Source organism: Oncorhynchus mykiss, chromosome 16 (genome assembly GCF_013265735.2).
Source record: "Oncorhynchus mykiss isolate Arlee chromosome 16, USDA_OmykA_1.1, whole genome shotgun sequence".
In the NCBI taxonomy this organism is placed as follows: Eukaryota; Metazoa; Chordata; class Actinopteri; order Salmoniformes; family Salmonidae; genus Oncorhynchus; species Oncorhynchus mykiss.
The window spans coordinates 23,449,699-23,475,028 of NC_048580.1; the positions used below are offsets into that span (position 1 = coordinate 23,449,699).

Sequence of the window (25,330 nt, forward strand, 5' to 3'; positions counted from 1 at the left end):
CTGGCTTACAAGCAAACAGCATTACATGGTGACGATGACGTCTTCAAAGAAAATGATCAGGCTCCAGCTTCAAAAGCTCAGAAGAGCACCCTGAAGATCAAACCCAGAGTCAACATATTGACCGACCCTTCTTACTCCGAGCCACTTGTGAAGGTGAACCTGATTTTGGGGCTCTTTTTCTATGGCTTCATCGTAATAGTGGTACTCTATGATGCTGTGAGAATCTCCAAGGAGGCTAGAAGGAGATCTGATGCTATGGCCGCTGCCAGGCTGAAGAAAAGACAACCAGCCACCGATGAACCACAGACACTGGTGTCCAGAGTTCGGGAGAGCATATCTTCACGCTTTGGTTTGAAACAGGCATCATCCACACCACAGTGTGCCCACATTTCTGACGATTCGGCAAAAGAGTTGCACAAGTCAAAGGAGTCAATCTCCACCGAGGACAAATCTGAATCGGAAAAGAGACCCGGAAAGAGTGCCGTCAGCCTGAGAGAGTGTGAGCCGCCTCTGTCTAGCATCCCAGAGAACTTTCTTGTGCCTGACTCTGAGCCTACCATCCAAGTGGCATTAAACCCATTCGACACCAAGCTAGCCGAAGTTGTATCCGACAATGCTGAGGCATCCAACTACGAGGCAACCGAGAAGCCCTGCTACACACATTCCGGGCTCACTGAAGTTTGTATCGATTAAGACCGAGGACTACTTCTTAAACCAAGTGACATTGAATAAAAGCAGCAGATATTGAATCTCCAAATGAGATCACATGGAGACTGCCACCTATGAAGACTTATTTTTTCTGTTTGTAATTGAAGTGAATTTCTTTAGAATAGTAATAAAAATATATTGCATTTAAAACGTATGTTTAAAGTCATTTTTGGGTATTTTGATTTTGTGTTGTACTGTTGTGTTGTAAATGAATAAGAAACATTATTTAATTGATCAAACAGATTTTTCAGAGAAAAAAAAATGGTTTAACAAATGATTCTTCTGTACTTTTGCCTACTGTTTTTTGCCAGTAGTTCTGAAAGTAGCACTCACAAGCCAAAAGTGTCCCTGAAAATATTTTGCTACGTCAGATATGTGCAGATACAGTGCCTTCAGAATGTATTCATACCACTTGACTTAATTCACATTTTGTTGTGTTACAGCCTGAATTCAAAATGGATTAAATATACACTGCTCAAAAAAATAAAGGGAACACTAAAATAACACATCCTAGATCTGAATGAATGAAATATTCATATTAAATACTTTTTTCTTTACATACTTGAATGTGCTGACAACAAAATCACACAAAAATTATCAATGGAAATCAAATTTATCAACCCATGGAGGTCTGGATTTGTAGTCACACTCAAAATTAAAGTGGAAAACCACACTACAGGCTGATCCAACTTTGATGTAATGTCCTTAATACAAGTCAAAATGAGGCTCAGTAGTGTGTGTGGCCTCCACGTGCCTGTATGACCTCCCTACAACCCCTGGGCATGCTCCTGATGAGGTAGCGGATGGTCTCCTGAGGGATCTCCTCCCAGACCTGGACTAAAGCATCCGCCAACTCCTGGACAGTCTGTGGTGCAACGTGGCGTTGGTGGATGGAGCGAGACATGATGTCCCAGATGTGCTCAATTGGATTCAGGTCTGGGGAACGGGCGGTCCAGTCCATAGCATCAATGCCTTCCTCTTGCAAGAACTGCTGACACACTCCAGCCACATGAGGTCTAGCATTGTCTCTTGAATTAGGAGGAACCCAGGGCCAACCGCACCAGCATATGGTCTCACAAGGGGTCTGAGGATCTCATCTCGGTACCTAATGGCAGTCAGGCTACCTCTGGCGAGCACATGGAGGGCTGTGCGGCCCCCCAAAGAAATGCCACCCCACACCATGACTGACCCACTGCCAAACCGGTCATGCTGGAGGATGTTGCAGGCAGCAGAACGTTCTCCACGGCATCTCCAGACTCTGTCACGTGCTCCGTGTGAACCTGCTTTCATCTGTGAAGAGCACAGGGCGCCAGTGGCGAATTTGCCAATCTTGGTGTTCTCTGGCAAATGCCAAACGTCCTGCACGGTGCTGGGCTGTAAGCACAACCCCCACCTGTGGACATCGGGCCCTCATACCACCCTCATGGAGTCTGTTTCTGACCGTTTGAGCAGACACATGCACATTTGTGGCCAGCTGGAGGTCATTTTGCAGGGCTCTGGCAGTGCTCCTCCTTGCACAAAGGCAGAGGTAGCGGTCCTGCTGCTGGGTTGTTGCCCTCCTACGGCCTCCTCCACGTCTCGTGATGTACTGGCCTGTCTCCTGGTAGCGCCTCCATGCTCTGGACACTACGCTGACACACACAGCAAACCTTCTTGCCACATCTCGCATTGATGTGCCATCCTGGATGAGCTGCACTACCTGAGCCACTTGTGTGGGTTGTAGACTCAGTCTCATGCTACCACTAGAGTGAAAGCACCGACAGCATTCATAAGTGACCAAAACATCAGCTAGGAAGCATAGGAACTGAGAAGTGGTCTGTGGTCCCCACCTGCAGAACCACTCCTTTATTGGGGTGTCTTGCTAATTGCCTATAATTTCCACCTGTTGTCTATTCCATTTGCACAACAGCATGTGAAATTTATCGTCAATCAGTGTTGCTTCCTAAGTGGACAGTTTGATTTCACAGAAGTGTGATTGACTTGGAGTTACATTGTGTTGTTTAAGTGTTCCCTTTATTTTTTTGAGCAGTGTATTTTGTTCTCACCCATCTACACAAAATACCCCATAATGACAATGTGAAAACATATTTTTAGACATTTTAACACATTTATTGAAAATAAAATACAGAAATATCTCACTTACATAAGTATTCACACCCCTGAGTCAATACATGTTATAATCCCCTTTGGCAGCAATTACAGCTGTGAGTCTTTCTGGGTTAGCCTCTCAAGAGTTTTGTACACCTCGATTGTACGATGTTTCCCCATTATTATAAAAATATTCTTCAAGCTCTGTCAAATTGATTGTTGATCATTGCTACACAACCATTTTGAAGTCTTGTCATATATATATTTTTTGTTTTGTTTAATTTGACCAATGTCATAGTGGTTTATAAGTCAGTATTTGTGAATTGTGTTGTGTTTTTCTGTGGATTCATGTTTATTCTATTGCTATTGAACTTTGACCATTGAAATCTGAGAGGCCCTCAGATTAAGATAGAGTTGGGTGCACCCTAGTAAACTATAGACAGGATATATGGCCGATATCTAAGTCTATTGTACTATTGATGCATTTCATTCATATTGAGCTCATTGTACACATTTCACAGATCGATATTTCCTCAAGGTGATTCATTGTTTTTGTAAGTACTTTTATTTACCAAATACACAAGCCGACATTCTTTTCCTAAATTATTCAGTTGTGGGGTTTTCATTTCTCCCTACTGCGCCAGTAGCGAACTTAACTGGTGCAATAGAGTTTAAGCTTAAACATACAGTGGGGCAAAAAAGTATTTAGTCAGCCACCAATTGTGCAAGTTCTCCCACTTAAAAAGATGAGAGACGCCTGTAATTTTCATCATAGGTACACTTCAACTATGACAGACAAAATGAGAAAAGAAATCCAGAAAATCACATTGTAGGATTTTTAATGAATTTATTTGCAAATTATGGTGGAAAATAAGTATTTGGTCAATAACGAAAGTTTATCAGGAAAATGGTCCAATTCACGCACTTATCAAGAGAACATCCCTGGTCATCCCTACTTCCTCAGATCGAGCGGACTCACTAAACACAAATGTTTTTTTTGTAAATTAATGTCAGAGTGTTGTAGTGTGCTCCTGGCAATCCGTGAATAAAAAAATGAATTGTGCTGTCTGGTTTGCATAATATAAGGAATTTGAAATGATTAATACTTTTACTTTTGATACCTAAGTACATTTGAGCAATTCCATTTACTTTTGATACTTAAGTACATTTAAAACCAAATACTTTTAGACTTTTGCTCATGTAGTATTTTACTGGGTGACTTTCAGTTTTACTTGAGTCATTTTCTATTAAGGTATCTTTGCTTTTACTCAAGTATGACTTTTCAGTACTTTTTCCACCACTGTTCTTCAGTAACTGAGTTAGGAAGGACGCCTGTATTTTGTAGTGACGGTGTATTGATACACCATCTAAAGTGTCATTAATAACGTCACCATGCTCAAAGGGATATTCAATGTCTGCTTTTTCTATTTTTACCTATCTACCAATAGGTGTCCTTCTTTGTGAGGCATTGGAAAACCTCCCTGGTCTTTGTGGTTGAATCTGTGTTTGAAATTCAATGCTTGACTGAGGGACCTTACAGATAATTGTATGTGTGGGGTACAGAGATGAGGTAGTAATTAAAAAATCATGTTAAACATTATTATTGCAAACAGAGTCCAATGAACTTATTATATGGCTTGTTAAGCAAACTTTACTCCTGAACTTATTTAGGCTTGCCATAGCAAAGGCATGGAATACTTATTGACTGAAGACATTTCATTTGAAATTCATTTGTAAAAATGTCAAAAAACTGAATTTCACTTTTGACATTATTGTGTATAGGTCAGTGACACAATCTCAATTTAATCCATTTTAAATTCAGGCTGTAACACAACAAAATGTGGCAAAAGTCAAGGGGTGTGAATACTTTCTGAAGGCACTGTATGTGCACCGAGTAATTTCTCTCTCTCGCTCGCTCTCTCTGCTGTGTCCTCTGAGCTGTTAGCCCTGCAACCTCATTGGATAATGTTGGGCAGGCCTCTTGCTAGCTGTTACTCAAATGTGAGGGGCTGAAGCTCATTGGCTAGAATTCTAAATGCTAGGGAGCTGGCCCACATGGAAGTAAATGTGGAGGTAAATGTAAGGAAAATGGCGTGGCACAGCTTCAAGAAAACAGTCGCTTTCAAACTAGGGATTTCGTGGCTAATTGAGGTAAAACAGTAATTCTTCTCTCAGATTATGCATGTATGAACCAGACATTGATGCATCCAGCTAGAGCGAGAGGTTTAAAAAATACTTTCTTAGTGACCAAAGTATCAGAGCTTGTTTTTAAACATTTGGTTTCTAAGGGGGGCGGTGCGGGCCATGAGGAAGGCCCAAAAGTGTCTCACTCCCCTGGTCAGAAAGCTCATAATTAGCTGGGTCATCGCAAGCACCAGCGTAGATATCATGATCTGGTAGTATACGAGGAGCTGTAGGTCATAGGGGCATTTGCCAAAGTTGTCGGAGAAAGCCGTTAAGGGACAGGGACTGCACGTCAAACAAATTGCCAAATGTCTCCAAAGAGATTCATGAATTATCTGAATGAATGAATAAAATGAAGAGCAGGTTACAGAGTTGTAGATTGTCCACTGTCAACATTCTGGAACTCGTGATGTCATAATCGACTCTTCTATTACCTCATGCTGGGTCCATATCTTATGTATCTTTGACAGTGAACAGTAAACCCAAATCACTTTTACAAAGCTCAGCTGACCAGTTAGTAGTTTGACTTGTAATTTGTACTGCCTACTTTTGAAAGACGATTTCTTTCATCAAAATGGCACAGCTCGCCCAGAAAGGTGGGCTGTGCAACATGAAGATGTTATTTTTGGCTGTTATTTTCTGTCTCCTATCGCCTGCTGCTACAAATGTGTTGTCTTCTTCGTCTTCGGACCAGACGACTTTGATGCCAGTGAAGGACCACCCTGTTCTGAACAACCCTGACGCTACCAAAGAGACACATTTTAAGACATTGCTGGAACAACTTGAGAGTTTACGGGTGAAAGACGATTCTTCTCCAGGTAATGTGGGCCAGTCCTCTGAGGACCCCTCAGAGCCCCTGATTTATGTTCCAGAGCACAAGCCTTTGATGCCAGTGAAGGACCACCCTGTTCAGGACATCCCCAATGCTGCAAAACTGACCAAAATTGTGCAAGTGGACCAGATGCTGGAACAACCTCAGAGGATGAAAGATGATACTTTCCAAGGTAAAGCTAAAGTCCCCCAGAAGATTGTAGAGAAACCTATTCCTTATCTACTGGCTTACAAGCAAACAGCATTACATGGTGACGATGACGTCTTCAAAGAAAATGATCAGGCTCCAGCTTCAAAAGCTCAGAAGAGCACCCTGAAGATCAAACCCAGAGTCAACATATTGACCGACCCTTCTTACTCCGAGCCACTTGTGAAGGTGAACCTGATTTTGGGGCTCTTTTTCTATGGCTTCATCGTAATAGTGGTACTCTATGATGCTGTGAGAATCTCCAAGGAGGCTAGAAGGAGATCTGATGCTATGGCCGCTGCCAGGCTGAAGAAAAGACAACCAGCCACCGATGAACCACAGACACTGGTGTCCAGAGTTCGGGAGAGCATATCTTCACGCTTTGGTTTGAAACAGGCATCATCCACACCACAGTGTGCCCACATTTCTGACGATTCGGCAAAAGAGTTGCACAAGTCAAAGGAGTCAATCTCCACCGAGGACAAATCTGAATCGGAAAAGAGACCCGGAAAGAGTGCCGTCAGCCTGAGAGAGTGTGAGCCGCCTCTGTCTAGCATCCCAGAGAACTTTCTTGTGCCTGACTCTGAGCCTACCATCCAAGTGGCATTAAACCCATTCGACACCAAGCTAGCCGAAGTTGTATCCGACAATGCTGAGGCATCCAACTACGAGGCAACCGAGAAGCCCTGCTACACACATTCCGGGCTCACTGAAGTTTGTATCGATTAAGACCGAGGACTACTTCTTAAACCAAGTGACATTGAATAAAAGCAGCAGATATTGAATCTCCAAATGAGATCACATGGAGACTGCCACCTATGAAGACTTATTTTTTCTGTTTGTAATTGAAGTGAATTTCTTTAGAATAGTAATAAAAATATATTGCATTTAAAACGTATGTTTAAAGTCATTTTTGGGTATTTTGATTTTGTGTTGTACTGTTGTGTTGTAAATGAATAAGAAACATTATTTAATTGATCAAACAGATTTTTCAGAGAAAAAAAAATGGTTTAACAAATGATTCTTCTGTACTTTTGCCTACTGTTTTTTGCCAGTAGTTCTGAAAGTAGCACTCACAAGCCAAAAGTGTCCCTGAAAATATTTTGCTACGTCAGATATGTGCAGATACAGTGCCTTCAGAATGTATTCATACCACTTGACTTAATTCACATTTTGTTGTGTTACAGCCTGAATTCAAAATGGATTAAATATACACTGCTCAAAAAAATAAAGGGAACACTAAAATAACACATCCTAGATCTGAATGAATGAAATATTCATATTAAATACTTTTTTCTTTACATACTTGAATGTGCTGACAACAAAATCACACAAAAATTATCAATGGAAATCAAATTTATCAACCCATGGAGGTCTGGATTTGTAGTCACACTCAAAATTAAAGTGGAAAACCACACTACAGGCTGATCCAACTTTGATGTAATGTCCTTAATACAAGTCAAAATGAGGCTCAGTAGTGTGTGTGGCCTCCACGTGCCTGTATGACCTCCCTACAACCCCTGGGCATGCTCCTGATGAGGTAGCGGATGGTCTCCTGAGGGATCTCCTCCCAGACCTGGACTAAAGCATCCGCCAACTCCTGGACAGTCTGTGGTGCAACGTGGCGTTGGTGGATGGAGCGAGACATGATGTCCCAGATGTGCTCAATTGGATTCAGGTCTGGGGAACGGGCGGTCCAGTCCATAGCATCAATGCCTTCCTCTTGCAAGAACTGCTGACACACTCCAGCCACATGAGGTCTAGCATTGTCTCTTGAATTAGGAGGAACCCAGGGCCAACCGCACCAGCATATGGTCTCACAAGGGGTCTGAGGATCTCATCTCGGTACCTAATGGCAGTCAGGCTACCTCTGGCGAGCACATGGAGGGCTGTGCGGCCCCCCAAAGAAATGCCACCCCACACCATGACTGACCCACTGCCAAACCGGTCATGCTGGAGGATGTTGCAGGCAGCAGAACGTTCTCCACGGCATCTCCAGACTCTGTCACGTGCTCCGTGTGAACCTGCTTTCATCTGTGAAGAGCACAGGGCGCCAGTGGCGAATTTGCCAATCTTGGTGTTCTCTGGCAAATGCCAAACGTCCTGCACGGTGCTGGGCTGTAAGCACAACCCCCACCTGTGGACATCGGGCCCTCATACCACCCTCATGGAGTCTGTTTCTGACCGTTTGAGCAGACACATGCACATTTGTGGCCAGCTGGAGGTCATTTTGCAGGGCTCTGGCAGTGCTCCTCCTTGCACAAAGGCAGAGGTAGCGGTCCTGCTGCTGGGTTGTTGCCCTCCTACGGCCTCCTCCACGTCTCGTGATGTACTGGCCTGTCTCCTGGTAGCGCCTCCATGCTCTGGACACTACGCTGACACACACAGCAAACCTTCTTGCCACATCTCGCATTGATGTGCCATCCTGGATGAGCTGCACTACCTGAGCCACTTGTGTGGGTTGTAGACTCCGTCTCATGCTACCACTAGAGTGAAAGCACCGACAGCATTCATAAGTGACCAAAACATCAGCTAGGAAGCATAGGAACTGAGAAGTGGTCTGTGGTCCCCACCTGCAGAACCACTCCTTTATTGGGGTGTCTTGCTAATTGCCTATAATTTCCACCTGTTGTCTATTCCATTTGCACAACAGCATGTGAAATTTATCGTCAATCAGTGTTGCTTCCTAAGTGGACAGTTTGATTTCACAGAAGTGTGATTGACTTGGAGTTACATTGTGTTGTTTAAGTGTTCCCTTTATTTTTTTGAGCAGTGTATTTTGTTCTCACCCATCTACACAAAATACCCCATAATGACAATGTGAAAACATATTTTTAGACATTTTAACACATTTATTGAAAATAAAATACAGAAATATCTCACTTACATAAGTATTCACACCCCTGAGTCAATACATGTTATAATCCCCTTTGGCAGCAATTACAGCTGTGAGTCTTTCTGGGTTAGCCTCTCAAGAGTTTTGTACACCTCGATTGTACGATGTTTCCCCATTATTATAAAAATATTCTTCAAGCTCTGTCAAATTGATTGTTGATCATTGCTACACAACCATTTTGAAGTCTTGTCATATATATATTTTTTGTTTTGTTTAATTTGACCAATGTCATAGTGGTTTATAAGTCAGTATTTGTGAATTGTGTTGTGTTTTTCTGTGGATTCATGTTTATTCTATTGCTATTGAACTTTGACCATTGAAATCTGAGAGGCCCTCAGATTAAGATAGAGTTGGGTGCACCCTAGTAAACTATAGACAGGATATATGGCCGATATCTAAGTCTATTGTACTATTGATGCATTTCATTCATATTGAGCTCATTGTACACATTTCACAGATCGATATTTCCTCAAGGTGATTCATTGTTTTTGTAAGTACTTTTATTTACCAAATACACAAGCCGACATTCTTTTCCTAAATTATTCAGTTGTGGGGTTTTCATTTCTCCCTACTGCGCCAGTAGCGAACTTAACTGGTGCAATAGAGTTTAAGCTTAAACATACAGTGGGGCAAAAAAGTATTTAGTCAGCCACCAATTGTGCAAGTTCTCCCACTTAAAAAGATGAGAGACGCCTGTAATTTTCATCATAGGTACACTTCAACTATGACAGACAAAATGAGAAAAGAAATCCAGAAAATCACATTGTAGGATTTTTAATGAATTTATTTGCAAATTATGGTGGAAAATAAGTATTTGGTCAATAACGAAAGTTTATCAGGAAAATGGTCCAATTCACGCACTTATCAAGAGAACATCCCTGGTCATCCCTACTTCCTCAGATCGAGCGGACTCACTAAACACAAATGTTTTTTTTGTAAATTAATGTCAGAGTGTTGTAGTGTGCTCCTGGCAATCCGTGAATAAAAAAATGAATTGTGCTGTCTGGTTTGCATAATATAAGGAATTTGAAATGATTAATACTTTTACTTTTGATACCTAAGTACATTTGAGCAATTCCATTTACTTTTGATACTTAAGTACATTTAAAACCAAATACTTTTAGACTTTTGCTCATGTAGTATTTTACTGGGTGACTTTCAGTTTTACTTGAGTCATTTTCTATTAAGGTATCTTTGCTTTTACTCAAGTATGACTTTTCAGTACTTTTTCCACCACTGTTCTTCAGTAACTGAGTTAGGAAGGACGCCTGTATTTTGTAGTGACGGTGTATTGATACACCATCTAAAGTGTCATTAATAACGTCACCATGCTCAAAGGGATATTCAATGTCTGCTTTTTCTATTTTTACCTATCTACCAATAGGTGTCCTTCTTTGTGAGGCATTGGAAAACCTCCCTGGTCTTTGTGGTTGAATCTGTGTTTGAAATTCAATGCTTGACTGAGGGACCTTACAGATAATTGTATGTGTGGGGTACAGAGATGAGGTAGTAATTAAAAAATCATGTTAAACATTATTATTGCAAACAGAGTCCAATGAACTTATTATATGGCTTGTTAAGCAAACTTTACTCCTGAACTTATTTAGGCTTGCCATAGCAAAGGCATGGAATACTTATTGACTGAAGACATTTCATTTGAAATTCATTTGTAAAAATGTCAAAAAACTGAATTTCACTTTTGACATTATTGTGTATAGGTCAGTGACACAATCTCAATTTAATCCATTTTAAATTCAGGCTGTAACACAACAAAATGTGGCAAAAGTCAAGGGGTGTGAATACTTTCTGAAGGCACTGTATGTGCACCGAGTAATTTCTCTCTCTCGCTCGCTCTCTCTGCTGTGTCCTCTGAGCTGTTAGCCCTGCAACCTCATTGGATAATGTTGGGCAGGCCTCTTGCTAGCTGTTACTCAAATGTGAGGGGCTGAAGCTCATTGGCTAGAATTCTAAATGCTAGGGAGCTGGCCCACATGGAAGTAAATGTGGAGGTAAATGTAAGGAAAATGGCGTGGCACAGCTTCAAGAAAACAGTCGCTTTCAAACTAGGGATTTCGTGGCTAATTGAGGTAAAACAGTAATTCTTCTCTCAGATTATGCATGTATGAACCAGACATTGATGCATCCAGCTAGAGCGAGAGGTTTAAAAAATACTTTCTTAGTGACCAAAGTATCAGAGCTTGTTTTTAAACATTTGGTTTCTAAGGGGGGCGGTGCGGGCCATGAGGAAGGCCCAAAAGTGTCTCACTCCCCTGGTCAGAAAGCTCATAATTAGCTGGGTCATCGCAAGCACCAGCGTAGATATCATGATCTGGTAGTATACGAGGAGCTGTAGGTCATAGGGGCATTTGCCAAAGTTGTCGGAGAAAGCCGTTAAGGGACAGGGACTGCACGTCAAACAAATTGCCAAATGTCTCCAAAGAGATTCATGAATTATCTGAATGAATGAATAAAATGAAGAGCAGGTTACAGAGTTGTAGATTGTCCACTGTCAACATTCTGGAACTCGTGATGTCATAATCGACTCTTCTATTACCTCATGCTGGGTCCATATCTTATGTATCTTTGACAGTGAACAGTAAACCCAAATCACTTTTACAAAGCTCAGCTGACCAGTTAGTAGTTTGACTTGTAATTTGTACTGCCTACTTTTGAAAGACGATTTCTTTCATCAAAATGGCACAGCTCGCCCAGAAAGGTGGGCTGTGCAACATGAAGATGTTATTTTTGGCTGTTATTTTCTATCTCCTATCGCCTGCTGCTACAAATGTGTTGTCTTCTTCGTCTTCGGACCAGACGACTTTGATGCCAGTGAAGGACCACCCTGTTCTGAACAACCCTGACGCTACCAAAGAGACACATTTTAAGACATTGCTGGAACAACTTGAGAGTTTACGGGTGAAAGACGATTCTTCTCCAGGTAATGTGGGCCAGTCCTCTGAGGACCCCTCAGAGCCCCTGATTTATGTTCCAGAGCACAAGCCTTTGATGCCAGTGAAGGACCACCCTGTTCAGGACATCCCCAATGCTGCAAAACTGACCAAAATTGTGCAAGTGGACCAGATGCTGGAACAACCTCAGAGGATGAAAGATGATACTTTCCAAGGTAAAGCTAAAGTCCCCCAGAAGATTGTAGAGAAACCTATTCCTTATCTACTGGCTTACAAGCAAACAGCATTACATGGTGACGATGACGTCTTCAAAGAAAATGATCAGGCTCCAGCTTCAAAAGCTCAGAAGAGCACCCTGAAGATCAAACCCAGAGTCAACATATTGACCGACCCTTCTTACTCCGAGCCACTTGTGAAGGTGAACCTGATTTTGGGGCTCTTTTTCTATGGCTTCATCGTAATAGTGGTACTCTATGATGCTGTGAGAATCTCCAAGGAGGCTAGAAGGAGATCTGATGCTATGGCCGCTGCCAGGCTGAAGAAAAGACAACCAGCCACCGATGAACCACAGACACTGGTGTCCAGAGTTCGGGAGAGCATATCTTCACGCTTTGGTTTGAAACAGGCATCATCCACACCACAGTGTGCCCACATTTCTGACGATTCGGCAAAAGAGTTGCACAAGTCAAAGGAGTCAATCTCCACCGAGGACAAATCTGAATCGGAAAAGAGACCCGGAAAGAGTGCCGTCAGCCTGAGAGAGTGTGAGCCGCCTCTGTCTAGCATCCCAGAGAACTTTCTTGTGCCTGACTCTGAGCCTACCATCCAAGTGGCATTAAACCCATTCGACACCAAGCTAGCCGAAGTTGTATCCGACAATGCTGAGGCATCCAACTACGAGGCAACCGAGAAGCCCTGCTACACACATTCCGGGCTCACTGAAGTTTGTATCGATTAAGACCGAGGACTACTTCTTAAACCAAGTGACATTGAATAAAAGCAGCAGATATTGAATCTCCAAATGAGATCACATGGAGACTGCCACCTTTGAAGACCCCCTTTTTCTATTTTGTAATCGAAGTCCAATACTTTAGAATAGTAATAAAAAATATATTGTATTCTTGTATCTTGTATTGAATGTTTTTTGTTGGTATATGTCACCAGCCGGCTCGATCTTAAGTAGCAAACTTTGTTTATTTTTACATTGGATAAAAATAGAGGCTCGGAGCTAGAAAATGGTAAATCATACGCTACAGTTGAGGAATAATGGTAAAGTAATTCAGCTTTGAAAGTAATTCTGCTTTGAAAATAAGCTTGTAACCCCACTTTTGAGAAAATAGACCTTTTGGTACACCTACTGGAGAGCTCTTCTTTGTTTCACAGCCTCTTAAGCCTTAGCCCCACCCTTCTCTTTAAAAATTCACATGAGGCCATGTGCTAAACAGAATGGGTACGGCAGTGTACTAAACAACCAAAGATTTCAAGACTTTAGGCTGGTTTATACTACGCCCATCGACATTGTCTCTAGACAGTTGTCGCGGTGACATCATTCTATTGTCGTCCGAACACAAACTTGTCGTTGTCGTTATAAAGGAAAGTATAAACACAAAAATGACAGCCTGGTGGTCCAAAATAGCACAAGTGGTGTATTTTAATACCAATAAACACATCCTTTTAAAAATAAATGTAGTATGTGTCAATCTAGCAAACCAGGCATACCATAAGCAGCTTTCTAAACAATGATTTGGTTTGTTTCTAGCTAGTTAGCTAGCTAATGACCATATCAAAATCAAATCCAATTTTATTGGTCACATGCGCCGAATACAACAGGTGTAGACCATACAGGTGTAGACCTTACTTACAAGCCCTTAACCAACAATGCAGTTTTAAGAAAATACACCAACAAAAAAGTAAGAGATAAGAAAAACAAAGCAGTCAATGTGTGGGGGCACCGGTGTCGAGGTAATTATGTACATGCAGGCAGGGTTATTAAAGTGGCTATGCATAGATAATAACAGAGTAGCAGCAACGTGTTGGGGGGAGAGGGGGGGGAATAGTCTGGGTAGCCATTTGATTAGCTCTTCAGGAGTCTTAAAGCATGGGGGTAGAAGCTGTTTAGAAGCCTCCTGGACCTAGACTTTGCTCTCCAGTAACGCTTGCCGTGCGGTAGCAGAGAGAACAGTCTATGACTAGGGTGGCTGGAGTCTTTGACAATTTTTAGGGCCTTCCTCTGACACCGCCTGGTATAGAGGTCCTGGATGAGGCTTGGCCCCGGTGATGTACTGCGCCGTATGCACTACCCTCTGTAGTGCCTTGCGGTCGGAGGCCGAGCAGTTGCCATACCAGGCAGTGATACAACCCGTTAGGATGCTCTTGATGGTGCAGCTGTAAAACCTTTTGAGGATCTGAGGACCCATGCCAAATCTTTTCATTCTCCTTAGGTTTTGTTGTGCATGGATATTGTATAACATGTATATTACTATTTTGATTTAATGTTGTACCGTTGTGTTGTAAATACAACAGGCAACATTATTTAATTGATAAAATAATCGATGTATGATTAAAACAACTTCACGTATGACATTTGGTTTCCAAATAAAAATGTCTTCTATAACATCATGTTGAGTTTGTGGTTCACAATTCCATTGGTGTAACTTAAGGTTACACATCATAGGTTGCTGTTTTTAAAATAAGTAAAAGGATCTGTTCATTCTACAACATCATATTAGCACAAAAACATCAACATTTACAAACCTTGGTGCTAATTTAGCTTACACAGGGCATATACACTGTATAATGCTTATTGTGCATGGCCACATTGAAGTAGCATACGCACAACAAGAGAGGGTGGACTGGTGCCATGGGAGATGCCCAGATGCCAGTCTTTGCCCTCTGTCGTTAATCAGAGGAGATTCTGCAGGGGCATTGCTTATGCCAAGAGAAAGTTGTGCTCGTTGGCAGTGCCCTCCCCCTGTGCCCAGGGGTCATTAAGAACGTTCCAATAATGTTCTAAGAACTAAACACTCAGCATTTCTCAAGTAAACAACCAGAGACGTGATTAGTAACTGGAGTGCTTAAAAACTCAAATTGGGAAATTGTCGGCACTTTGTTTTAGGCGTTTAACTTTCTCTGAAATTTAATTCGCTTTTTTGTTTAAAACTTTATGGTTTATTCTCTCTATTTGCCTACCTGCTTTGTAATTACATGAAAAATAACTACTCTTACAACAGCATATATCACAGCATATCTCACAATATACAAAACAAATATATAACTGGTATTTGCTCTAGTAAAATGTAAGTTATGCTGATATTTTTCCAAGGAAGTATAATAATCACCACTCAATTAAAATGTCAGGGTTCTGATGATGGTCGTATTATGTGTGTCCATAGTTAATGTTGTGTGAATACTAGATCCACTGACCATTTCATCCCCACTCCCTCCATGCCATCGCCATGTAGTCCCGTGTGCCTGGAATATAAATCAATTGTAAAAAAGGACCTTCAAAGAGTTATATTACCAACACCTCAATGGGATTTTCACATTTTAATCATGCAGACTACAAATGGAAAATATGAAACAGGAGAGGGAACAAGATATCAGACATGACACTTTACATATTAAATGGGGGGGAGAAAGAGGACTGAGAATCGGAATTAACTCTGGACCGGGGTCAGGGAGTGTACACGTGTGCCTCCTGTGCTAGTACGTGCCCCACAGGGTGTGTGAGAAAGTATTGCCTGCTTTGTGTGAGTGTGGCATACTCGGTGTGTGAGTATGCGTGTGAATGTGTGCCTGTGTCCTGCAATAGAACGAGCCCTGCAGGGTGTGTGAGAGAGTGCGTCCTGCTGTGTGTACGTGTCCTGTGTGACTGTGTGTGTATTAACCATTGTATCCTGTGTGTGTGTGGATCCTTGAGGGTGTGTGTAGCCAGTGAGCGAAACCTATTACAGTATGTTAATCGCGTCTGTGCAATGTGTGAATTAACGCTCGTGTCTCAAAGCAGTATCTCTTTGTTGGCCAGGTTCTGAGCCCACATCTCCTTTTTGCATTATCTTCTTTAATAGCCGGAGCAAAGGAAAGGGTGTCTAGAACGCTGGAGCCCGGAGGGTGGTAGTAATCCGATTAGGAATAATCACTCTAGGTGAAGAAGAATGTTATCCCCCCCCCCCCCCCCCCCCCAAAAAAAAGTATACAGGAAGACATGAAGAAAAAAAATACGGGCAGCAAGCAAGTAGGGATTAGGCAGAGGGTCATAACACATAATCGTGACAACATATGCTTTTTTTATTTTTATTACATTGACGTGTATGAAATTCAAATGTTTGCGTTAACATGTACATCTACCTAAAGGGCTTCGATTTAAATGAAACCACACAAAAATAGACCTGGTCTTCGTAAAGATGAGTGCCAATAACATACAAATCGAGGCGAGATTGGGATTTTTTAAAATTTATATCTATATTTTTTTACCTTTATTTAACTTGGCAAGTCAGTTAAGAACAATTTCTTATTTTCAATGACGGCCTAGGAACAGTGGGCCTGTTCAGGGGCAGAACGACAGATTTGTACCTAGTCAGCTCGGGGATTTGAACTTGCAACCTTCCGGTTACTAGTCCAACACACTAACCACTAGACTACCCTGCCGCCCCAAGGGGAATCATTTCTCCCGTCACATTAATTCTTCAGGAAAAAAAGGAAACGACACCTTTACTGTGCATATTTACTGCCGTTTCATCATTACTGGTGTTGTGATGTGATAAAATGCTATCAGTATTGATGCCATACCTCATACCTTTTTTCCTTTACTTTATGAAATTAGAGTGGGAGACAGATGGAGAGGATGAACAGTGAAGAAAGTGGTGGCCCGGGGATTTAATCACGTTGTTGGGGATTTCCATTACGGGTGGTACAGAGTCTGCTGTGTTGACCACTTGGCCAAACTCTGGCACTGTCAGAGTGAATATTACAGATTATAATGTGGTATGATCATACATACACACTACTGTTTTATGGATGTCAATCACATGGGATTATGAGGAGTTCAGTACAGTATGTACTGTTAATCCCTGCTCTCAACTGTCTGTATGGTATACAGGTGTTATGCCTCGGGCCATAGGACTAAACCTGACCTCATACCTCACTTGTTAGTTAGCGCCTATGTTCAAACAGCCTTGGGCAAGTTACTACCGTGAAAATAATCCGCTGGTTAAAACACGTACAGGAAATACCAGTTGGACGCCGCCAAATATTCACACGGCAAGTTGAATACATACAGAGGACTCATTTTTCAGAGAATTGTCCCACCCACACAATGTGTCAGCTACATTCATGCAGCATGTCCCCAAAAAAATGTATTGTTCCATCCTCTTTTTGCCGTTGGATACTTTATTCAGTACAAGCACGCAATTTATAGGAGCTCTGCTGTAAAAAAAAATAATAAATCGAATCACTCTCAATTCTACCAAGCCTTATAAGGAAGACAAAAGCACCCAATGCGAGACCAAACAAACAAACACTAAATCCAGGGCGAGACTCCTCTTGAACACGGCATTAAACGGGATTAGACAAGAAGACACCGGAACAACACATGCTGCAAAAGTGGAGTACAATGCCTGCCAACATTTAGAGGATAAAAAAAAGCAAACAAAAAGAAGAAAGAAACCCCTTGTTCGAATCAGACATCAAATGCTTGGCAACCCCATGTGGAGTCACAGCGTGGCATGGCAGTTTCTGCTGCGTTGCACTATCCCATGTGTTGTTGCGGCAAACTCTATATAATCTACCTGTATGTATGGAGCCCTGCAACAGGCTAGCTAGTTAGCACAAGCAGTTAGGAAGTGCTTACTGCTTACGCCAGGTTTTTTGTTTATTTAAAAAAAAAACTATTTTCTACATTGTAGAATAATATTGAAGACATCAAAACTATGACATATGAAATATGTTAAACACATTTTCAAAGTAGCCACACTTTGCCTTGATGACAGCTTTGCACACTCTTGGCATTCTCTCAACCATCATGCTTTTCAAACAGTCTTGAAGGAGTTCCCACATATGCTGGTCCAACTCGTCCCAAACCATCTCAATTGGGTTGAGATTGGGTGATTGTGGAGGGCAGATCATCTGATGCAGCCCTCCATCACTCTCTTTCTTGGTCAAATAGCCCTTACACAGCCTGGAGGTGTGTTGGGTCATTGTCCTGTTGAAAAACAAATAATAGTCCCACTAAGCGCAAACCAGATGGGATGACGTATCGCTGCAGAATGCTGTGGTAGCTATGCTGGTTAAGTGTGCCTTGAATTCAAAATAAATCACTGACAGTGTCACCAGCAAAGCACCCTCACACCATCTCCTCCATGCTTCACGGTGGGAACCACACATGCGGAGATCATACGTTCACCTACTCTGCGTCTCATAAAGACACGACGGTTGGAACCATAAATCTCACATTTCTTACTCATCAGACGAAAGGACAGATTTCCACCGGTCTAATGTCCATTGCTCGTGTTTCTTGGCACAAGCAAGTCTGTTGTTCTTGTTGTTGTTCTTTAGTATTGGTTTCTTTGCAGCAATTCGACCATGAAGGCCTGATTCACGCAGTCTCCTCTGAACAATTGATGTGTCTGTTACTCTAACTCTGTGAAGCTTTTATTTGAGCTGTAATCTGAGGTGCAGTTAACTGTTATGAATTTATCCTCTGCAGCAGAGGTAACTCTGGGTCTTCCTTTCCTGTGGCGGTCCTCCTGAGAGCCAGTTTCATCATAGCGCTTGGTTTTTGCGACTGCACTTGAAGAAACTTTCCAAGTTCTTGACATTTTCCAGATTGACTGACCTTCATGTCTTAAAGTAATGATGGACTGTCGTTTCTCTGCTTTTTGAGCTGTTCTTTCCATAATATGTCTTTGTCTTTTACCAAATAGGGCTATCTTCTGTATACCACCCCTACCTTGTCACAACTGATTGGCTCAAACACATTAAGAAGGAAATACATTCCACAAATTAACTTAACAAGGCACACCTGTTAATTGAAATGCATTCCAGTGTGCAAAGCTGTCATCAAGGCAACGGGTGGCTACTTTGAAGAACTTCAAATATACAATATTTTTTTATTTGTTTAACACTTTTAAGGGGGGAGTTACTACATGATTCCATATGTGTTTTTTCACCATTTTGATGTTTTCACTATTATTCTATAATGTAGAAAATAGTAAAAATAAAGTAAAACCCTGGAATGAGTAGGTGTGTTCAAACTTTTGACTGTTACTGTTTATCTGAGCAAGTCTGACAAATGATGAATTCATAATATCGATGCCATAGGTAAGTGCTATGTAATTGCATACTAGCTGATACAAGGTAATGGGATTGATTCTTCCCTGGAATTATGGTGTTGTAATGTTAAGTGTGGCTGTACTGTAGCTAGCTAATAGTGAGAACGATGGACCATAGACAGATGGACTGCATTTTCTCCATGATGTGCCTCAACAGCAGGATTTTTCCCAAGTGGTCCTGGTACTACAGGTCCCTGAGAGGGTCAGAAAGCACAGGGATCAATAAACATTAGCTTCTTCTCTGTTGAGGAACATGGATCAGGTCATGCCATGACATCTAGCGACTGGAGATCGGGTTTCTGATCGGACTGTGTGTGTGTGTGTGTGTGTGTGTGTGTGAGTGTGAGAGTTACGGTAATGTTACAAGACTGTGTTCCCATGACTACACTCCCTCCACTTTTCTCACTCTTAACACTCCTCTATGGAACTGGAAGCGACACTGTGCTAATGTGGAAGAAAGTAGAGCCATGTATACTATCGCTTATAATAACCTACCTGGCCTTCAATGAAAACATGTAAACACTTGAACTACAGAACCATGTCTGTTGAGTTTCCACATAAACTCATGGAACACCAGAAACGCCCTCCTCCACCCAGCCTGTCCAACTTTCGTGCCCATCTATTCACATTGACACAAAGACATCAATTTTCTAGTTTTCAGGTTGCTAAGATACTGCCAACCAAACCTGAAATTTGTACAGCTCTCAGCAATAAAACACATTGCTGTTAGTAGTAAAATGAATCAAAAGCAGATAAACAGAGACAGATAAATGTCATTTTCCCAGGATGCCACAGCGGTGAATAAGAACCACACTCAGATTTAACGAGGCTGGTAGCTGTTATTATAGGCTGATTCTCTGCCGTCTTGCTATTGTTCAGAGGCTAATGCGGCCATTTTGTTTTGGCTATCTTGTAAATGTTCTCTGACTTTAAATGGGGGAGAAGGCATCCCTCCATTATTTCTGGTTGGAAACAAACAACAAGAGAGAAGGGTATCAACTTTTTTCTAACTACATAATGTTATAATGGAATGTCATCAAGTTATTATTCCGCTCCGCTAGTCATATTTTCTGGAAAAATAGTGCATCCTGGGAAAAGTCAGGGTGAAACTCTTTTTAATTGGCGCCGTCTGAAGCATGGCTCTTTCGGAGCACAGGAGGCTGCTGAGGGGAGCACAGCTCATAATAATGACTGGAACAGTACGAATGGAATGGCATTAAACATATGGAAACCATGTGTTTGATACGATTCCACTTATTCCACTCCAGCCATTTCCATGAGCCCAAGCTCCCCAATTAAGGTGCCACCGACCTCCTGTGCTTCAGAGGACCCCAAAAAAGTGCTACTCAAAGCAAACCCGGCGAATCATTGCCGATCATTGCAGATCATTGCCTACTCGACATCTTTTTGAAATCTTTCCGTTTACGGCTTCAATTTTTTTTCAGCGGTTTTCTCACAAAATGCTTACCACTCGTTTCGGTAATATTGGCAGTTGTAATGTCGATAATGATTAGAAATGACCTTTTCAGTCTCTGCCTCAATCTATTGAATGGTGGACAACACAGCTTTACACGGTTCTACTGTTTCTCACATCAATTATTTTCTACAGAATCAATTACACATATTGTTCAGTTTTTCCCCCCAAAACCCTGCTCCACCTGCCCATTCAATAATTCACCTTAGCTGCTACCCCTTAGATACTGCTGTAGACCTGAGGGGATTGGATAGGTGTAAGCGGAGCCATATACTGTCTAAACACACACCGAGTGTACAAAACATTAAGAACACCTTCCTAATATTGAGTTTGCACCCCCTTTTCGTCAGTTGAATGGACTCTACAAGGTGTCAAGTGTTCCACAGGGATGCTGGCCCATGTTTTCTCCAATGCTTCCCACAGTTGTGTCAAGTTCCCTGGATGTCCTTTGGGTGATGGACCATTCTTGATACACAAGGGAAACTGTTGAGTGCGATAAACCCAACAGCATTGCAGTTCTTTAGACACTCAAACCGGTGCGCCAGGCACCTAACTACCATACCCCGTTCAAAGGCACTTCAATCTTTTGTCTTGCCCATTCACCCTCTGAATGGCACACATACACAATCCATGTCTCAATTGTCTCAAGGCTTAAAAATCCTTCTTTAACCTGTCGCCTCCCCTTCATCTACACTGGTTGAAGTGGATTTATCAGGTGACATCAATAAGGTATCATAGCTTTCACCTGGATTTACCTGGTCAGTCTTTGTCATGGAAAGAGCAGGTGTTCCTAATGTTTTGAAACACTCAGTAAACATCTCTATATATGGCTCTGGGTGTAAGCAATGGTGAAAGTTACCAGCCAGCATCATCAGAAGGCAAGGAGACGTTAGGTAAACCCTATCATGTATTTTCAGATCTACAGCACATGTGCCTAAAATGAGTAGGGGCTAGGGGTCAATTTGGAATTCACAAAGAGAGTTTTCACATACTCCCCAGGACTCTGTCTATTTATTTTGTCTCTCAACTGGCTGAGGGCCGTCACAGAACCCTATTGGCTGTCACTACCATTATGTGTGACCAATTAGAAATATTCCTGTGGAAAACAATAGTCATGGCTTCTCGTGCCAGGGACATTTGAAGAGAACGGCATCTGCGCAAATTAGGGCTGACTACCTGAGGTATATGCTCTGTGTATAGGGGTTTCTAAACTTGGGTTGCTGGAGAAACTGCTTGCCAAGCAGCCCTGCAAATAAATTATTTCAACTTTTAGTGTGTGGCTCGACGTTGCATCTGAATGGGTTCAGCACAATTTCCCGAGATAGCTTCACATGGCAACAGGTAGGTAGAAAGGTTTCCACTTTCCAGACACAATTATCTCTCTCACTCTCTCTCTCTCCCTCTTTCCCTTCTGTCTGAAACACAAACAGAAATTATGGGGTTTGGGGGCTGGTTGACTTCACACCGTGCATTTTTCATTGATTTTTGAACTGCGCGTCTCACACTGGCACAGCATTGTTAACGAAAAACTATGTTTGGGACGATATTAAAGAAAGAACCCACTCAATACATACTATTGTTTTTCCTTCCCCTTCCCGAAAGTTAGATTGAATTGAATGAAATTAGATCTCTACTGAAAAGCACAAAGTGTATCATTGTCTTTCTCGAGCAACAAATCTTGAAATCCAGAGCCAAAAACAAACAAACAGTCTTGTTTTCTCAGGTGCCAGTAACATAAAATGAACATTAAGCATTATGGGGACCTAGTTTGCATCCCAAATGGCACGCTATTCCCTATGAAGGGCACTACCTTTGACCAGGGCCCATAGGACTCAAAAGTAGAGCACTTTATAGGGAATAGGGTGCCATTTGGAATGAATCACTAGTATACTACAACAGTTTTGAGCTATTAAGAGCCGTAAAAAAACTGTTAAGATTAGCGACACACAAAAAAAACAATTTAACCAGATGCTTAAATCAGCATTATTCTGTGAGTTGAGTGGACTTCAAAAGAACAAGAATTTAAGCTAATGTGTTTATTTACTCAACAAAGTCTGCTCGAAGTTAGCTGAATTTGAATAAGCTTGTTGAGTGAAATTATACATTCATGTTTGCTCAAAACCACACCCACCATTATCATATTTCCCAGCATGCTCTATTGCAGGTGGATTTGTTTTCTTTTCAATACCTCTGTTTTTGGATGTACTTTGATTGGTTGATCGATCTTATGCAACACAAACATATTTAATATACACTACCGTTCCAAAGTTTGGGGTCACTTTGAAATGTCCTTGATTTTGATAGAAAAGCGCATTTTTTGTCAATTAAAATAAAATTGATCAGAAATGCAGTGTAGACATTGTTAATGTTGTAAGTGACTATTGCAGCTGAAAATGACTGATTTTGAATGGAATATCTACATAGGTGTACAGAGGTCCATTATCAGAAACCATCACTCCTGTGTTCCAATGGCACGTTGTGTTAGCTAATCCAAGTTTATCATTTTAAAAGACTAATTGATCATTAGAAAACCCTTTTGCAATTATGTTAACACAGCCAAAAACTGTTGTTCTGATTAAAGAAGCAATAAAACTGGCCTTCTTTAGACTAGTTTAGTATCTGGAGCATCAGCATTTGTGGGTTTGATTACAGGCTCAAAATGGCCAGAAACAAAGTACTTTCTTCTGAAACTCATCAGTCTATTCTTGTTCTGAGTAATGAAGGCTATTCCATGCGAAAAATTGCCAAGAAACTGAAGATCTCGTTCAACGCTGTGTACTACTCCCTTCACAGAACAGTGCAAACTGTCTCTAACCAGAATAGAAAGAGGAGTGGGAGGCCCCAGTGCACAACTGAGCAAGAGGATAAGTACATTAGAGTGTCTAGTTTGAGAAACAGACACCTCTCAAGTCCTCAACAGGCAGCTTCATTAAATAGTACCCGCAAAACGCCAGTCTCAACGTCAACAGTAAAGAGGCGACTCCGGGATGCTGGCCTTCTAGGCAAAACAAGGACATTTCTAAGTGACCCCAAACTTTTGAACGGTAGTGTACTTTTTTCTAAACTAACTAAACATTGAGTTTATATGATTTAGGTAGTCTGAATAATCAATCTTAACTACCCCGGCAGTCATTCTCAATGCAGGTTGCAGTTGATTAAAGTTCCAGTTGTTGGATATCTTTACTCTGACTGGATTCCAATAGAAATTACACATCACTATGGCTGCGTTTACAGGCAGCCCAATTCTGATATTTTCTTCCAGTAATTAGTCTTTTGACCAATCAGATCAGCTCCGAAAAATATTTGATATGAAAAGATCTGATGTGATTGGTTAAAGACCAATTAGTAGAAAAAAGATCAGAATTGGGATGCCTGTCTAAATGCAGCCTAAACACAGCATAATGTGACTTGCAGGCTTGATGCAGCCTGTAAACCAGGGCTTTCAGACCACTCACTGCGTTAGGGTGTAACTAGGCCCTCAAAGAAAGGCCTTATGATATATGTCATGTGTTGTCAACATTTTTTTAGTTTTAAAGATAAAATATTCACTTAGACACTCACTTGATGAAAGCTACAGGACTGAAAGCCTTTTAATACAATAACCATGTCTCTGTCACTAACAAATACAGTCATGGATGGTAATTACAATTCACTGGAAATGCAGGGCACACTGAGTAATATTTAAATAAGGTAGAATAAATTCTCAAATGGAATTATATATTCATTCAACCTAAAATGTAGTAAACAATTCAATTCAACTATATGCCCAAATGCTGAGTAAACTCACAATCCAGCAGCAATTATACATGAAATCATCTTTATAAAAAAAATGTTTAAACAGTGTAGTTTAGATCAAACCGTTGAAAACAACAACAAAACTATGCACCAGTGAAGTTGACTTTAGTTTTGCTGTAGCCTAGTGTTGTCATCTGTGCCAGGCAAGCTGGTACAGTGAGAAGCTGTGCTGCAGCTGGTGAGGGAGGATGGTGCATGGGGGGGGCTGTGGTTTGTGGGGAATGGGACAAGGGGGGTTTATGGGGACGGTAAGGGGCCAATAGGGGCCCGGGCCTCTGCTGTGTGTCTAATGACTGCCTTATGGGAAAGCCCCAGTGTGTTAGGAACACTCTGGCTTATCCCCTACTGGTGGGTTCTGAAGAGATCTGATTTAGGGAGAGTGTTGAGAAAAGAAGGGAGGAAGGAGGGCAAAGAGGAAGGAGAGTCTCCCTCCTCCATCCATTTCCCTCTCAGTCCCACCTCTATTTCGCCTTCCTTTCTCTGTTTCCACCCCTCCCTTCTACATTCCTCATCTTTTCCTCTCCAGACTGCTGTCTCATTCTGAAACCCAGGAGCAGGAGTTAGTCAAAGAGAGAGAGACAAGAGGAGAGAAAGGGTACGGCCTTTAGTCTGACCTTTTCTGTCCATACACACACTGCCACACGTATCGAGCACACACACACACACACCTGGGCATTGGAACGCACACACGCACGGAAGCAGAAGCGTGTGCGCGCACGCACACACGGGATGTGACATTTTTTTTTTTACATCCGTTTCCTGTTAAAACTATAAGACAAATTCATAAAATTCGACTTAAATTCACAATACAGAATATGGCCCTATTGCGTTGACTGCTATGGGGCAATGAATTTCTATATACCATAGTCATAGGTCGAATCTCAAACTGGACACTTGGCCCCTAGCTCTTTATCGAGTGGCCACTTGCTG

At 41.7% G+C, this 25,330-nt stretch overlaps 1 protein-coding gene and 1 long non-coding RNA gene across 4 annotated transcripts in view; one reads left to right on the forward strand and one right to left on the reverse strand.

Annotated features, from left to right (window-relative positions):
* Window positions 1-25,330, forward strand: part of LOC110491671 (rho-related GTP-binding protein RhoN) — a 57,916-nt gene that overhangs the window by 18,832 nt on the left and 13,754 nt on the right. The window lies entirely within an intron of this gene.
* Window positions 14,130-25,330, reverse strand: part of LOC110491672 — a 29,539-nt gene continuing 18,338 nt past the window's right edge. For both annotated transcript variants that reach the window (XR_005036481.1, XR_002468860.2), the window contains one exon: window positions 14,130-15,274. This is a non-coding gene — a long non-coding RNA (uncharacterized LOC110491672). The remainder of the gene's footprint in view (window positions 15,275-25,330) is intronic.